Genomic DNA, 17,820 nt, shown 5'->3' on the forward strand with positions numbered 1-17,820 from the left:
ACTGTTCCAATTTCTCCACAACCTTGTCAACACTTGTGCATGAGTTAGTTTTAATTATTGCTATCCTGGTTGATTTTAACTTATATTTCATTGTGGTTTTGATTTGTATTTCTCTAATGACTAATGATTTTGCACATCTTTTCAAGTGCTTGATGTCTATTTGTAGAGCTTTTTTTTTTTTAACGTCTTTATTGGAGTATAATTGCTTTACAATGTAGCATTAGTTTCTGCTGTATAACAAAGTGAATCAGCTATATGTATACATATATCCCCATATCCGCTTCCTCTTGCACCTCCCTCTCATCCTCCCTATACCACCCCTCTAAGTGTTCACAAAGCACAGAGCTGATCTCCCTGTGCTATGCAGCTGCTTCCCACTAGCTATATATTTTACGTTTGGTAGTGTATATATGTCAATGTTACTCTCTCACTTCATCCCAGCTTAAACTTCCCCTTCCCCATGTCCTCAAGTCTATCCTCTACATCTATGTCTTTATCCCTGTCCTACTCCTAGGTTCATCAGAACCTTTCTTTTTTAAATATATATATATATATATATATATATATATATTCCCTATATATGTGTTAACATACGGTATTTGTTTTTCTCGTCCTGACTTCCTTCACTCTGTATGAGAGAATCTAGGCCCATCCACCTCACTACAAAAAACTCAATTCCATTTTTTTATGACTGAGTAATATTCCATTGTATATATGTGCCTCATCTTCTTTATCCATTCATCTGTGGATGGACACTTAGGTTGCTTCCGTGTCCTGGCTATTGCAAATAGTACTGCAGTGAACATTGTGGTACATGACTCTTTTTGAATTATGGTTCTCTCAGGGTATATGCACAGTAGTGGGATTGCTGGGTCTTATGGTAGTACTATTTCTAGTTTTTTAAGGAACCTGCATGCTGTTCTCCATAGTGGCTGTATCAATTTACATTCCCACCCACAATGCAAGAGGGTTCCCTTTTCTCCACACCCTCTCCAGCATTTATTGTTTGTAGATTTTTTGATGATGACCATTCTGACTGTTGTGAGTTGATACATCATTGTAGTTTTTATTTGCATTTCTCTTAATGATCAGTGATGTTGAGCATCTTTTCTTGTGTTTGTTAGCAATCGCATATCTTCTTTGGAGACATGTCTATTTAGGATTTCTGCCAATTTTTGGATTAGGTTGTTTTTTTTTTGATATTGAGCTGTATGAGCTGCCTGTATATTTGGAGATTTATCCTTTGTCAGCTGTTTCATTTGCAAATATTTTCTCCCATTCTTAGGGTTGTCTTTTCATCTTGTGTATGGTTTCCTTTGCTTTGTAAAGGCTTTTAAGTTTCATTAGGTCCCATTTGTTTATATGTTTTTAATTCCATTTCTCTAGGAGGTGGGTCAAAAATGATCTTGCAGTGATTTATGTCATAGAGTTTTTTGCTTATGTTTTCCTATAAGAGTTTTATAGCATCTGGCCTTATATTTAGATCTTTAATCCATTTTGAGTTTATTTTTGTACACAGTGTCAGGGAGTGTTATACTTTCATTCTTTTACATGTAGCTGTCCAGTTTTACCAGCACAACTTATTGAAGAAGCTGTCTTTTCTCCATTGTATATCTTGCCTACTTTATCAAAGATAAGGTGACCGTGTGTGTGGGATTATCTCTGCACTTTCTATCCTGTTCCATTGATCTGTATTTCTGTTTTGTGCCAGTACCATACTGTCTTGATTACTGTAGCTTTTTAGTATAGTCTGAAGTCAGGGAGCCTGATTCCTCCAGCTCCATTTTTCTTTCTCAAGATTGTTTTGGCTAATTGGGGTCTTTTTTGTATCCATACAAATTGTGCAATTTTGTGTCCTAGTTCTGTGAAAAATGACATTGGTAGTTTGATAGGGATTGCACTGGATCTGTAGATTGCTTTGGGGAGTACAGTCATTTTCACAATGTTGGTTCTTCCAATCCAAGAACATGGTATATATCTCTCACCCTGTTTGTATCATCTTTAATTTATTTCATCAGTGTCTTATAGTGTTCTGCATACAGGTCTTTTTTCTCCTTAAGTAGGTTTATTCCTAGGAATTTCATTCTTTTTGTTGCAGTGGTAAATGGGAGTGTTTCCTTAATTTCTCTTTCATATTTTTCATTATTAGTGTATAGGAATGTAAGCGATTTCTGTGCATTAATTTTGTATCCTGCTACTCTACCAATTCATTGATTAGCTCTAGTAGTTTTCTGGTAGCATCTTTAGGATTCTCTATGTATAGTATCATGTCATCTGCAAACAGCGACAGCTTTACTTCTTCTTTTCCAATTTGGATTCCTGTTTTTTCTTTTTCTTCTCTGATTGCTGTGGCTAAAACTTCCAAAACTATGTTGAATAATAGTGGTGAGAGTGGGCAACCCTGTCTTGTTCCTGATCTTAGTGGAAATAGTTTCAGTTTTTCAACATTGAGGATGATGTTGGCTGTGGGTTTGTTATACATGGCCTTTATTATGTTGAGGAAAGTTCCCTCTATGCCTACTTTCTGCAGGGTTTTCATCATAAATCAGTGTTGAATTTTGCTGAAAGATTTTTCTCCATCTCTTGAGATTGTCATATGGTTTTTACACTTCAACTTTTTAATATGGTGTATCACATTGATTGATTTGCATATATTGAAGAATCCTTGCATTCCTGGGACAACCCCATTTGATCATGATGTATGATCCTTTTAATGTGCTGTTGGATTCTGTTTCTAGTATTGTGTTGAGGATTTTTGCATCTATATTCATAAGAGATATTGGCCTTACCTTTCTTATTTTGCGACATCTTTGTCTGGTTTTGGTATCAGGGTGATGTTGGCCTCATAGATATTGTTTGGGAATGTTCCTCCCTTGCTATATTTTGGAAGAGTTTGAGAAGGATAGATGTTAGCTCTTCTCTAAATGTTTGATAGAATTTGCCTGTGAAGCCATCTGGTCCTGGCGTTTGTTTGTTGGAAGATTTTTAATCTCAGTCTCAATTTCAGTTCTTGTGATTGGTCTGTTTATATTTTCTATTTCTTACTGGTTCAGTCTTGGAAGGTTGTGCTTTTCAAAGTATTTGTCCATTTCTTCCAGATTGTCCATTTTATTGGCATATAGTGGCTTGTAGTAATCTCTCATCATCCTTTGTATTTCTGCAGTATCAGTTGTTACTTCTCCTTTTTCATTTCTAATTCTGTTGATTGGAGTCTTCTCCCTTTTTTTCTTGATGAGTCTGGCTAATGGTTTATAAATTTTGTTTATCTCTTCAAAGAACCAGCTTTTAGTTCTATTCATCTTTGCTAACATTTCCTTCCTTTCTCTTTCATTTATTTCTGATCTGATCTTTATGATTTCTTTCCTTCTGCTAACTTCGGGGTTTTTTTGTTCTTCTTTCTTTAATTGCTTTAGGTGTAAGGTTAGTTTGTTTATTTGAGATTTTTCTTGTTTCTTGATGTAGGATTGTATTGTTATAAGCTTCCCTCTTAGAACTGCTTTTGCTGCATCCCATAGGTTTTGGGTTATCGTGTTTTCATTGTCATTTGTTTGTAGGTAATTTTTGATTTCCTATCTGATTTCTTCAGTGATCTCTGGGTTATTTAGTAGCATACATTTTATCCTCCATGTGTTTTTTTTTTTTTTTACAGACTTTTTCCTGTAATTGATATCTATTCTCATAGCGTTGTGGTCGGAAAAGAAACTTGATATGATTTCAATTTTCTTAAATTTACCAAGGCTTGATTTGTGACCCAAGATATGACCTATCCTAGAGAATGTTCCATGAGCACTTGAGAAGAATGTGTATTCTGTTGTTTTTGGATGGAATCTCCTATAAATATCAATTAAGTCCATCTTGTTTAATGTATCATTTAAAGCTTGTTTTTCCTTGTTTATTTTCATTTTGGATGATCTGTCCATTGGTGAAAGCGGGGTTTTAAAGTCCCCTACTATGATTATGTTAATGTCAATTTCCCCTTTTATGGCTGTTATCATTTGTCTTATATACTGAAGTGCTCCTATATTGGGTGCATAAGTATTTACAATTGTTATATCTTCTTCTTGGATTGACCCCTTGATCATTATGTAGCGTCCTTCTTTGTCTAATAGTCTTTATTTTAAAGTCTATTTTGTCTGATATAAGAATTGCTACTCCACATTTCTTTTGATTTCCATTTGCTTGGAATAACTTTTTCCATCCCCTCACTTTTGGTCTGTATGTGTCCCTATGTCTGAATGGGGTCTCTTGTAGTCAGCATATATATCAGTCTTATATCCATTCAGCCAGTTTATGGCTTTTTTGGAGCATTTAATCCATTTACCTCTAAGGTAATTATTGATATGTATGTTCCTATTACCATTTTCTTCAATGTTTTGGGTTTGTTATTGTTGGTCTTTTCCTTCTCTTGTGTTTCCTGCCTAGAGCAGTTCCTTTATATTTTTTGTAAAGCTGGTTTGGTGATGCTGACTTCTCTTAACTTTTGCTTGTCTGTAAAGGTTTTAATTTCTCCATCAAATCTTAATGAGATCCTTGCTGGGTAGAGTAATCTTGGTTGTAGTTTCTTCCCTTTCATCACTTTAAATATGTCCTGCCACACCTTTCTGGCTTACAGGGTTTCTGCTGAAAGATCAGCTGTTGACCTAGTGGGATTCCCTTGTATGTTATTTGTTGCTTTTCCATTGTTGCTTTTAATATTTTTTCTTTGTATTTTATTTTTGATAGTTTGAATAACAGGTGTCTTGCCATGTTTCTCCTTGGATTTATCCTGTATGGGACTCTCTGAGCTTTCTGGACTTATTTTCTTTCCCATATTAGGAATTTTTCAACTATAATCTCTTCAAATATTTTCTGTCCCTTACTTTTTCTCCTCTTCCTCTGGGACCCCTATAATTCGAATGTTGTTGTGTTTAGTGTTGTCCCAGAGGTCTCTGAGACTGTTCTCAAATTTTTTCATTCTTTTTCTTTATTCTACTCTGCGGTAGTTTTTTCCACTATTTTATCTTCCAGGTCACTTATCCATTCTTCTGCCTCAGTTATTCTGCTATTGATCCCTTCTAGAGAATTTTTAATTTCATTTATTGTGCTGTTCATGATTGTTTGTTTGCTCTTTAGTTCTTCTAGCTCCTTGTTAAACGTTTCTTGTATTTTCTTCGTTCTATTTTCAAGATTCCAGATGATCTTTACTGTCATTACTATGAATTCTTTTTCAGGCAGACTGCCTATTTCCTCTTCTTTTGTTTGGTCTGCTGGGTGTTCACTTTGCTCCTTCATCTGCTGCGTATTTCTCTGTCTTCTAATTTTGCTTAACTTACTGTGTTTAGGGTCTCCTTTTCACAGGCTGCATGTTCATAGTTCCTGTTGGTTTTGGTGTCTGCCCCCAGTGGGTAAGTTTGGTTCACTGGCTTGTGTAGGCTTCCTGGTCTAGGAGACTGTGCTTGTTTTCTGGTGGATGATGCTGGATGTTGTCTTTGTGGTGGGCAGGAACGCATCTGGTGGTGTGTTTTGGGGTGTCTGTGAACTTATTCTGATTTTAGGCAGCCTCTCTGCTAATGGTGGGGGTTGTGTTCCTGTCTTTGTAGTCGTTTGGCATGGGGTGTCCAGCAGTGGAGTTTGCTGGTCATTGGGTGGAGCTGGGTCTTAATTTTGAGATGGAGATTTCTTGGAGAGCTCTTGCTGATTGATATTACATGGAGCTGGGAGGTCTCTGGTGGTCCAGTGTCCTGAACTCAGCTCTCCTATCTCAGAGGCTCAGGCGTGATACCCAGCTGGAGCACCAAGACCCTGTCAGCCACATACGTTAGAAGAAAAGGGAGAAAAAAAAAGGAAGAAATATAAATAACTTTATTAAATAAAGTTATTAAAATAAAAAATAATTTTTAAGTAATAAAAAAAAAGGAGAGAGCAACCAAACCAATAAACAAATCCACCATGGTAACAAGTGCTAAAGCTGTACTAAGATAAATATAAAAATCAGAAACTAGTCAGCTGCATACAGCAAACTCCAAGTCTACAGTTGCTCCCAAAGTCCACCACCTCAATTTGGGATGATTCATTGTTTATTCAGGTATTCCACAGATGCAGGGTACATCAAGTTGAGTGTGGAGATTTAATCCGCTGCTCCTGAGGCTGCTGGGAGAAATTTCCCTTTCTCTTCTTTGTTCGCACAGCTCCTGGGCTTCAGCTTTGGATTTGGCCCCACCTCTGCATTTAGGTCACCCTCTGGCATCTGTTCTCTCCCCAGACAGTACAGGGTTAAAACAGCAGCTGATTAGGGGTCTCTGGCTCACTCAGGCTTGGAGGAGGGAGGGGTACAGAATGCGGGGCAAACCTGTGGCAGCAGAGGCCAGTATGACTTTGCAACAGTCTGAGGCACACTTTTTTTTCTCCTGGGGAATTTGTCCCTGGATCAAAGGACCCTTCCTGTGGCGGGCTGCACAGGCTCCCCAAGGTGTGTGGTTAGTGACCTGTGCTTGCACATAGGCTTCTTGGTGGCTTCAGCAGCAGCCTTAGCGTTTCATGGAATGCTTAGCTTATCTCTGGTTTCTGCGCTGATAGCTGCAGCTCAGGCCCATCTCTGAAGCTACTTTAGGCAGTGTTCTGAATCTCCTATCCTCATGCTCCCCAAAACAATTATCTCTTGCCTCTTAGGCGGGTCCAGACATTTTCACGGACTCCCGTTTAGCTGTGGTGCACTTGCCCCCTTCAGGCTGTGTTCATGCAGCCAACCCCAGTCCTCTCCCTGGAATCTGACCTCAGAAGCCCAAGCCTCAGCTCCCAGCCCGCACCTGCCCTGGTGGGTGAGCAGAGAAGCCTCTCAGGCTGGTGAATGCTGGTCAGCACCAATCCTCTGTGCAGGAATCTCTCTGCTTTGCCCTCCCCACCCCTGTTGCTGTGCTCTCCTCTGTGGCTCTGAAGCTTCCCGCCTCCGCCCACCCCCCATCTCTGACAGAGAAGGTGCTTCCTAGTGTGTGGAAACTTTTCCTCCTTCACAGCTCCCTCCCCGAGGTGCAGGTCCCATCTCTATTCTTTTGTCTCTGTTTTTTCTTTTTTCTTTTCCCCTACCCCGTACTTGGGGAGTTTTTTGCCTTTTGGGAAATCTGACGTCTTCTGCCAGTGTTCAGTAAGTGTTCTGTAGTTGTTCCACATGTAAATGTATTTTTGATGTATTTGTGAGGAGGAAGGTGATCCCATGTCTTACTCCTTTGCCAACTTAAAGGTCGATCTATGTAATTTCTTTATAGAAATGACTATTCAAGTCCTTTGCACATTTTTTAATTGTGTGGTTTCTCTTTATGTTGTTGAGCTGTTAGAGTTCTTTATATGTTCTGGGACCTAGTTATTAGATATATGTTTTGCAGATATTTTCTCTTATTCTGTAGGTGGCCATTTTACTCTTTTGATAATGTCTTTTGGTGCACAAAAGTTTTTAATTTTGATGAAATCTAATTTATCCATTTTTTTCTTTTTTGCTTATGCTTTTGTGTCATATCTAAGAATCCACTGCCAAATCTAAAGTCATGAAAATTTACCCCTGTGTTTTCTTCTAAGAATTTTAAGGTTTTCACACTTATATGTATGCTGTTGATCCATTTTGGGTTAATTTTTGTATGTAGTATGAGGTATGGCTGCAACTTCTTTTTTGGAAGTTGAAATCTATTTTTCAAAGTACCATTTTTTGACAAAGATTATTCTTTGCCCTACTGAATGGTCTTGGTTATTGCAAATTAACTGACCATAGAGGTATAGGTTTATTTCTGGACTCTCAATTCTATTTCATTGTTCTATGTTTATCCTTATGCTCAGACTACATTGCTTTGATTACTGAGTTTCATAGTAAATTTTGAAAACTGGAAGTTTAACTTCTTCAACTTCCTTCTTTTTCCATACTTCTTTTTATTACTCAGGAGCCTTTGCAATTACAACTGAGTCTGAGGTTTGGATTTTCCATTTCTGAGAAAAAGACTGTTGGTATCATGATAGGAATTACATTGAATCTGTACATCTCTTTGGGTGGTACTGACATCTTAACAACATTAAGTCTTACAATCTATGAACATGAGATATATTTTCATTTATTTAGGTCTTCTTTAACTTCTTTTGCCAGTAGTTTATAAATCTCAGTGTACAACTCTTTAGTTTAGGTGAGTAAATTTATTCCTAAGTATTTTATTCTTTTGGATGCTATTGTAAATGGAATTGTTTTCTTAATTTCCTTTTCAGATTATTAATTCCTTTTTGAATTGTTAATTATATATAATACAACTGGAGTTTTTGTTTTGATATTATAACCTGCACCTTTACTGAATTTATTAGTTCCAGAGTTTGTGTGAGTGTGTGTGTGCATCGTGTGTATGTGTGTTTATTTATTCTTTGGGGATTTCTATATATAGAATCATGTCATCTGCAACTAGAGATAATTTTACTTCTTCCATTCTAACATGGATATCTTTTACTTCTTTTTCTTGCCTAATTGCTCTAACTAGACCTTCCAGTGAAATGTTGAAAATCAGCATCCTTGTTTTGTTCCTGATACTAGGGGGAAGTTTTTAGTCTGTCACCATTGAGTATGTTGTTAGTTGTGGATTTTTAATAAATACCCATTTTCATGTTGAGGAAATTCTCTTCTATTCCTAATTTTTTGAGAATTTTTGAAATGAAAGGATGTTAGATTTGTCAAATTATTTTACCAGACGTTATCTTAGTGAAGTCATATTATTTTTTGGAAAACACTGAAAAAGAAAACTCTCTGAAAAATGGTCCAGGTAATATAATTCATGTAGCTATAAAAAAAAAAAGAGGAAAGGAATAGCATGGGTAATCATAGAACAATCAACTCAAACCCTGAGAAGATACTAAAATAAATCATCTAATAATTAATTTACAATAATCTAGTAGAATATAAGATATTAGATAGCAATGTATATGAATTTAGAAAGTGGAAATAAAGGCCCTCAAAATTCATTCTTTTCTATGAGACGATGAAAGACTATATAGAAGGAGAGGATAAGAAGGGATAATATTTGATAATCTTATATTTTAATTATAATTTTTATTATAAATCATGACATTGTGATCTATAAACCAGAACCATATGGTATTAGATTGAGAGAGATTTCTAGTGTTGAAGACAGATATGAAATATTGTGTTATTGGTATATAGGGTCTCTCAAGTCTGCAATCAATGTGTCAGCAGGTCCGCATTGCTTATAGACTGAAAAAATCTGCTTCCAAGTACTTCCAGGATGTTGGGAAAATTAGTTTGTTTTCATGTTTTTCATGTGGCCCTCTCCATTTTCAAACCAGCAAAGGTACTTTGGGTCCTTCTCATGCTTTGGATATCTCTAACTTCCTCTTCTGCCCTCAGCCAGGAGAAAGCTCAGCTTTTAAGAGCTCATGTTTAATAACATTAGCTAGCTGGACAATCCAAAGTAATCTCCCTACTTTAAAGTTAAGTGATAGGTAACCTTAATTATATCTGCAAAGTTCCTTATGTCTTGTAAGGTAACATTCAGGAGTGTAACACAATGGGACAAAGGTCATAGAGCCAAAATTCTGGCAACTGTTCACAGGCCATATGGTAAGGGCATGTGTAAATTCATTAAAAACAAAGAAGCCCGTCCCAGGCATGCACAAGCCTGACAGGGGGCTGCAGAGGTGCATGAAGCAGAAGCAGAAGCCCACACACCAGGGTCCTGGTGCTGTGGGCAGAGGAGTTCTCTCCACTGGGCAGTAGGCAGGTTGGAGCCCATGACCACCATGCTTCAGCCAAAGGTGGTGCTGGAGCTGACTTTGGAAAAAAAAATTTTTTTTTAAAGAAAACAAACAATAGTAACAACAAAAACTACAAAAAGTTGTCTTCTGTCTTGCATAGCTTTTGCCAAGTAATATGCTGTATATTCTTTTTCTTGTATATCTGTTGTATCTATTTTTCGTCTGTTGGTCTTCATGTTTTTTCTCTTCATCTCTGTATTGTACTAAATGTTTTCAATTAAATCTCACTACTACTTTGTCAGTTTGAATATGCTGTTCTACATGTGGGGTTTTTTTTTTTCTGTTTGTTTAGTTTTGATTTTGGTTTTCACTGTTTGAAATTCTCTGAGCTTGAATTTTTGTTTAATATCAGTTCAACATTTATGGAAATCCTTAGCCATAATCTTTTCACATCTTTCTTTTGTCCTCTTATATCTCTATTATTCTGTGATTCCAATTAAGCATATGTTCACATTTTATATTATTCTACATCTCATGATGTTCTGCTCTAGTTTTTTTTTTTCTCTTCTCTTTCTGTTTCAAGTTGTGTAATTATTATTGACCTACTTAAAATTTCATTTGTTCTTTTCTTAGCTGTGTTGATTCTAATGATGAGTCCATCAACATCATACTTCATATCTCTTACTGTGTTTTTACTTTAACTCTAGTACTTGATTCATTCCTGTTTTTTTCTCTCTGCTGAAATTCCCTATGTCTTCATGCATTTCATCCACCTTTTCTATAAACATACTAATTTGAGAGGTTTTTTTAATTCCTTAATTTATAATTTCAACATCTAAATCATCTCTGAATCTTCTGTTGAATGCTTTGTTTCTTGTTTTTATTTTTTTATGACCTTACTCTTTTGTATATCTCATAAATTTTAATTGCATGTCAAACATAGTGTGTAGAACAACAGAGACTGAGGGAAAGAGTATTTGTGACTGGAAATGGGCATGTCTTTTTTTTTCTACTAGGCCTTTAGTTGGGGAGATGAATCAATGTTGTCTGGAACCGTGCACAATTTGGGTATTACTTTTGCTATAGATAATTTTAGTGCACCACCAGCTTCAAATTTCTCTGGTATTATCTTGTGCTTAGACTTTTCATTGGTTTGTCAGTGGCTTCTCCTCAATGTACCAGCTCTACCCTCAGTTTTAGGCCTTCCCTCTGTTCCTGCATCTCAGAGAAGATCTCTCCATGATCCCTGGTAGGTACTTGTTTATTGCTGCTTTCCTTCACTGATGTAATGGTGGGAGACAGGGAGGGTTATCTCTTTTCCTGGTTCAGCCTTATTTTTAGGTAGGTCCTGCATCCCTGGTTCTCAGGTTTCAGGTTTTCTTGGTTTATTCTTCCTTTTCTTCAGTGAGAGGAGAATTCTATTTGTCTGAGCTCATCCCCTAGTAGCTTCAGTCTTTAGGGAAGAATGGACTGGGTGGATCTTTGTGCGTTCCAGTAGCTATGGCAGCTTCCTTTCTCCAAGCCTGAACTACTAAGGAAGGATTTCTCTGCTCTTTATCCTGCCCCCAATATTGCTCATGTACAACCCAGGGGAATTGTTAAGTGGAGCTTGCAAGTTTATATGCTGCTCTGAGTGTTCTATGTTGACATGCTAACCATCACTCAGACTTTAGCAATATGTTAAAATTGTAGTGGGATTCTTCTTACCTGCATGTACGCAATCTTTGTCTACCCCCTTGCCACAGGTGAACTAATGCCCTTGCCCCATCTTTCCTTGTGTTTCAGGCTAGTTTTCTCTGTGACCTTAGATTCTGTTGAATTTAAGAAAAATATAATTGTGTACTTAATCCAGTTTTTTCTTCTTGGTAGAATGAGAGCAACACTTTTCAGGTTTGTAAATATTTGGCAGAAGCTTGAAGCCAATTATTGTAAAGATACAATGAAAAATTGTATGTCTGGATAGGTAGATCCTTGAGGCCAAGGACCATGTCTTACTTATATAAGAGTAGCCTCTAGATTCAGGGAAGGCATGTAGTAAAAGCTCAATAAATTGGTATTGAATTGGATTTATAATCTTATCAATATCAGAACTAATATATGGTTATACCAGTGGTTTTCCACTAGGGTGATTTTGCACCCCCTCCACCCAAGGGACATTTGACAGTATGCAGACATTTTTCACTGTTGTCAGGTCCAGGGGTAAGTGTGTGTATGTGTGTGTGTGTGTGTGTGTGTGGAAACACAGACAATTATTGATATTTATAATTCACATAAATATCAATTTCACTGAGGTTGAGAAATTCTTGGTTATACAAACATAGGAATTATAGAGCACATTTTATACAAACTAGATTAAGCTAATAAAGAGTCATGAATAGACATATGTACCAAAATATCTAATGATATGTTAAATCCACTGACTTCTATTTGTACATAGGACAGATCTGGCTGCAAGTAACAGAAAGTCCAATTCAAAATAATATTAAACAATAAAGAAATTTATTATATCAACTTAATGGGGAATCTAAAAGTAGCGAGACTTTAGACGGGGTAGCTTCAGGGTTGTTCTTTTCCTTTATGAGTTTCCTGGTTCTTTTTTTCTTTCTTTTTTCACAAGCTGTCTTTGTCCAAGGGCCACCTTCTATCACCTTGAGGATACGGGGAGGGAGAAGGGTAAGCTGTGACAAAGCAGAAGAGAGGCATGGACATATATACACTACCAAACATAAGGTAGATAGCTAGTGGGAAGCAGCTGCATAGCACAGGGAGATCAGCTCGGTGCTTTGTGACCACCTGGAGGGGTGGGATAGGGAGGGTAGGAGGGAGGGAGACGCAAGAGGGAAGAGATATGGGAACATATGTATATATATATAACTGATTCATTTTGTTGTAAAGCAGAAACTAACACACCATTGTAAAGCAATTATACTCCAATAAAGATGTTAAAAAGAAGATTACAAGATGGCCTCTAGAACCACTGGAGAAACAAGCTTTGTTGTCATATCTTATATGGATTATGTTTTATAATTTCATCTTTAAAACAAGCAAATTCAAGGTAAATAAGGAGTGGGAATGTTTATTTTGGTAGAGACTTGAGGCAAAGAACCCATCCCAGGATGATCTGAAGATTATTGAAAATACCAAGGATGTGAAAATGTATTTTCTAAAACTATGTTTCTTTGCAAAGGAAAAAGTCTGGAAGAATATAAACCAACATATTAAACAGTTTATGTAGGTTGGAATTTTAGGTAATTATATGTTATATTTTTATAGTATTTCCATCAGAGTATTGCTACTATGTATTACTTCTAAACTCTTCAAAAATGAAGGTCAAATTAGTTCCAATGAACCAAAATACTCTTTATAAAACAAAAGGAAGAGAGCTTCCCTGGTGGCACAGTGGTTGAGAGTCCGCCTGCCGATGCAGGGGACACGGGTTCGTGCCCCGGCCTGGGAGGATCCCACATGACACGGAGTGGCTGGGCCCGTGAGCCATGGCCGCTGAGCCTGTGCGTCCGGAGCCTGTGCTCCGCAACGGGAGAGGCCACAACAGTGAGAGGCCCGCGTACTGCAAAAACAAACAAACAAACAAAAAAAACAAAAGGAAAAGAAAAAAGTTTAACACATATTTTAACAAAAATATTCAAACCATTAATTTGAGGGTGGTCCCTTATCTATGGAATTTACCTTAGAAATATCAGCAAATATCTTGGCTTAGGCTATTGGCTTTCTTTGGATTACTAACAAAATGTCTCTCTCCCTATATATATATATTCCTCCTCTTCCATCAGGCAATGCACCTTTATGCTCTGGCAGAGCTTTATTGTTCGTATGTTCAACCCTAAAATGCTCATCTTTCTTCCTCAATATTCTGTGCCACATGTATATCCTACATCTTTTGTGTTTCAATTCATCCATACCAACTGGCTGAAAACTTTGGAGTTATTCCTTACTCCTCCTTCTTTGTATCAGTTTTCACAATTAATCAATTATCATGTACTGAAGATTCTAGCTCTAGAAGATCCTCACTGTCTAAGCTACATTTTCTACCCCATGAAAACTGTCCTATTTCATACTTCCACTATCCCTACCTAAATCTTTCAGTTTCAACCCTATTGACTTAATTAATGGCTCCTCTATCATTTATTTAAATTATCCATCACAGAGGATCTCTTTCCAAATATAAGTGAAATCTTGGCATTCCACATTTTTAACAAATGCAATAGTGTCTTGTACCTTGCAGAATTAAGTAAGACTCTGATATAACCTAGCCTGGATTCTCATTCTCTTCTTTGTCTATATGTATTAGATTGACTCATGTAAGTTACAGATCCTACGTCTTCTTAAAGTCTTCCTAGAGCTGTATCCTACGCTGAAATAATTATGAGTTAACTATTCTTCCTCAGCATTCCCAGTCTCAGGTGTTACCATGAAAGTCAACTCTGATTTCTTCTCTGCCACCATGTCTTGAGTGTTTAAAATATGCCAGACGATTTACTAAATGTTTTATATATTTATCTCATTAATTCTCATATCTAACTAATGAAATAGGTTTTAGCTACTCTTCTCCCCATTTAATAGATGAAATACTTAGTCACAGAGAGAGTAAATGGCCTAAAGTCACACAGCTAGGAGATGGTAGGGCCATTTCACAACCAGTTGCCTGACTCCAGGATTCATGCTCTTTATCATAAAACTACACTTTGATTTTATTAATCACTAGAGCCAAAGCAAACGTTTAGTACTTCTAAATTTTATTTATTCCCATATGGTTTTATTTTTAATGGTTAACTTGTCTCCCCAACGGTTTGCCAGTTTTGAAGCAAGGATATATATATTTTTTGTTTGTTTGTTTGTTTATTTTGTTTTGTTTTTTGCGGTACGTGGGCCTCTCACTGCTGTGGCCTCTCCCGTTGCGGAGCACAGGCTCTGGACGCATAGGTTCAGCGGCCATGGCTCACGGGGCCAGCCGCTCCGCGGCATGTGGGATCTTCCCGGACCAGGGCAGGAACCCGTGTCCCCTGCATCGGCAGGCGGACTCTCAACCACTGCGCCACCAGGGAAGCCCTATATTTTTTTCTATTATCTTAATTCTGTGGTGCTTAGAAGTACTTTGTAGATAGTTTGTATTAAATGAATGTTGGACAAATGACTAGTTTATTCACCTCACAGAATCTCCTTATCTTAATTCATCTTAAGGTTAGTCCTATTAATTCTGATCATGTCACTATTTTGTTAAAACTGGCCTCGGATAATTCCATGGTCTGAGCCTAATATTCTTTTTAAATGTCATATTTCACTACCCCTCTCTACAAAGCCTCCACTTGTCCAAAATATACTGTTTCATGTATGGTTCTTTCTATCTTCTTGGCCTTGGCTCTGTAGGTTCCCCTACATGTAAAAGGTTCTGTTTCTCACCTCCAAATGATCAACTTCAAAACTAGATTTCTCTGGTTCACACATGTTAGCCCTATAAACATCTAAATTATTTTATCTGCCCCACTTCAATGGTCCAGTGTCTGATTTATCATTGTTTCTCCAAAATAATACACCTCAGTATTTTGAAAATAACAGGATATTCAATAAATGTTAAATAAGAGAGTGGTGGAGGCAAGCTTTTAGTGTAATTTTCATATACCCCAAATTTAAGTAAGGTGTATAGATTTTTCAATTATTTACATGAGACAGTAAAACATATCTTTACAATATGGGCAGTGAGTGGTCTTTTGAGGAAAACTGAGTGGGTGTGAAATATTAAACCTAAAGAAGGCAGCAACCCTTATGCCTTTCACCTCATGAATTTTGAAGACAGTTGACCTGTGGGTTTTAACCGGGTGGTTATACACGGAATTTTTATTTTTTTTTCAGTAAACAAGTACTACAGTATGATGTAATACATGGTTGGTTGAATCTGAGCATGCAGAACCTCAGATTCTGAGGGCTGACTATAAAGTTATAGATGGATTTTTTACTGGGTTGGCACCCCTAAACCCACCCTTGCCCTGTTTTGTTCAAGGGTCAACTGTAATCTTTAAAGCATAATGGGTTTAAAAGAAAAGAGCATTAAAAATTTATGTCTTTTAGACCAAAGAAGATTGGCACAGAGATAGTTTTTATTTCAGTGAAGAATGGTACAATCATTTTGAAGGACTGTATATACTCCACTGCCACTCTTATAAACATCTTTGATTAGAGAGAAAAACACTTCCAGACATACGGAAGGATGTGCTATTTTTATATAGTGTGTACCATAAAACAGACAAACGATAATAATAAAATCAGAATTGAATTCATTTAACCTACAAATCAGATTTCTATTTTGAAAGTTAATGAGAAACTATACAGGGGAATTATATAGGTGTATTGGGGAAAAACCAATTAGTTCAATGTGCTGAATGTGTTGTTGGATTTGAATTAAGGAAATAAGTTAAATGCCAAAAGCAAATGCTAAAACTCACTTTAAGGTGTTCTAAGTTTAATCTTATGATTCTAAACCTAACTAGTATTTGACTTTGTAGACAATTCTCCTATGCAAAGAAGTGAATTTCAGAGGTCATATTTGGTTTATACTTCTAAACTGATGCATCTCTTTTTGTTTTCAAATGATCTGAAGTGGAGAGAGAAAAGATTATATTCATTCATCTTCCTAATGATATCTGCCTTCCATACCGTACTCTGCATCTCTAAGTTGAATTTTTCAAATAGCAAATAACTCAATAGAGAAAAGGGAATTGAAATATTCCCTTTCTAAGAGAATATTTTTATGGCAAGATAATTTTTGAGATATTCATTTATAATTCCTCCCTACATTTCTGCTATTTCTTTTCTTGTAGGTACTGCTCTGCTTGCCTTATGAAAGATTTGTGATGGGCCTTCTAGGCTTTTGTTTCTAAACAAAATTTACTGAAACCAATTGAGGAATACAGATTTTTGAGATAAGAGAACATCCAGTGAGAATAGGAAAATAATGATTGATGGAAAGTATAAATATTTTAAAATATAAAAACAATATATATAAAATATAAAAATATATAATATTTAAAAATCACCCTTATTTATAGTCATACTTCAGGTATTAGAAGGTAGAGAAAAATGGAGAGTTTGGTTCATCCACCAAAACAGAGCATTCACTGAATGATGAGTATAGATAGAAAAACAATGGAGAATATCACTGCAAGGAACATTGCTCCAGCACCACAGAGCCTTATGCAAGATGACATATTATTTGAAAACTGAATAGTCTACTCTTGTTGGCTTACCTGAGGAATTATTGTGTATGCACATGTGTGTGTGTGTGTGTGTGTATGTTTAAAGGTGAATTTATCTATCTTTATCAGCAGCTGTTTATCTACTTGCTCCCTCATTGACTGAGGATGCCCCAGTTTGCATTAATATCTTCTTAATTTTTTGGTTGTACACATAGAGGTGCCTAGCAGACATCCCCAAAAGGGTCGTTAAATTTTTTTTTCTATACCAGAAAATAAGTGACTTTTAGAAAGCACAAATGTAGAGGCACTACTAGTGCCACAGAGCAGGCAGGAGGAGCCTACATGCAACTGCTCATTACTGTGCCTGAAACCAGAAATAAAGCTGAAAGAACAAGAAGTGTCAATATAGCCAAACTGGCAATTTAAAAGAGCTCTGGTGTCAATGTGGAGGATGGATTAGAAATGTTATCAGACGTTGTAAGAGAAAATTGTCAAGATATGATGAGCTCAAAATTAAAATTATGACAGGAGAGATAAGATAAGCAGATGGATTGGAGCAATATTGCGGGGATTCATAGGGCTAGACACTGGGGAAGTGAATAGATTTGAGTAACAAGTGAAAAGAGTTCAGAATTGAAAGCCAGGTTTCTAAGAATCTGGTAGATAGTTGAGGCATCTTCTGAACTTAGAGGGGTAGAGAATATTCGAAAGAAAAATTTATAAATTTTAATTTGGACATGTTTTACTGAGAAATCTATGAAATATACACATTTTGAGGTTCAGAGTTAAGGAGAAAATTCTGAGTTTCATATAGCAAGATCTGAGATTTTTTTTTACATTTTTGAGAAAGAAATGTCTTAGCAGTAGAAAGTTAAAGAAATATAAATAATCAGCAGGATTC

Source organism: Delphinapterus leucas, chromosome 3 (genome assembly GCF_059928025.1).
Source record: "Delphinapterus leucas isolate spDelLeu-1000000601 "Yukka" chromosome 3, BTC_Dleu_Yukka2, whole genome shotgun sequence".
In the NCBI taxonomy this organism is placed as follows: Eukaryota; Metazoa; Chordata; class Mammalia; order Artiodactyla; family Monodontidae; genus Delphinapterus; species Delphinapterus leucas.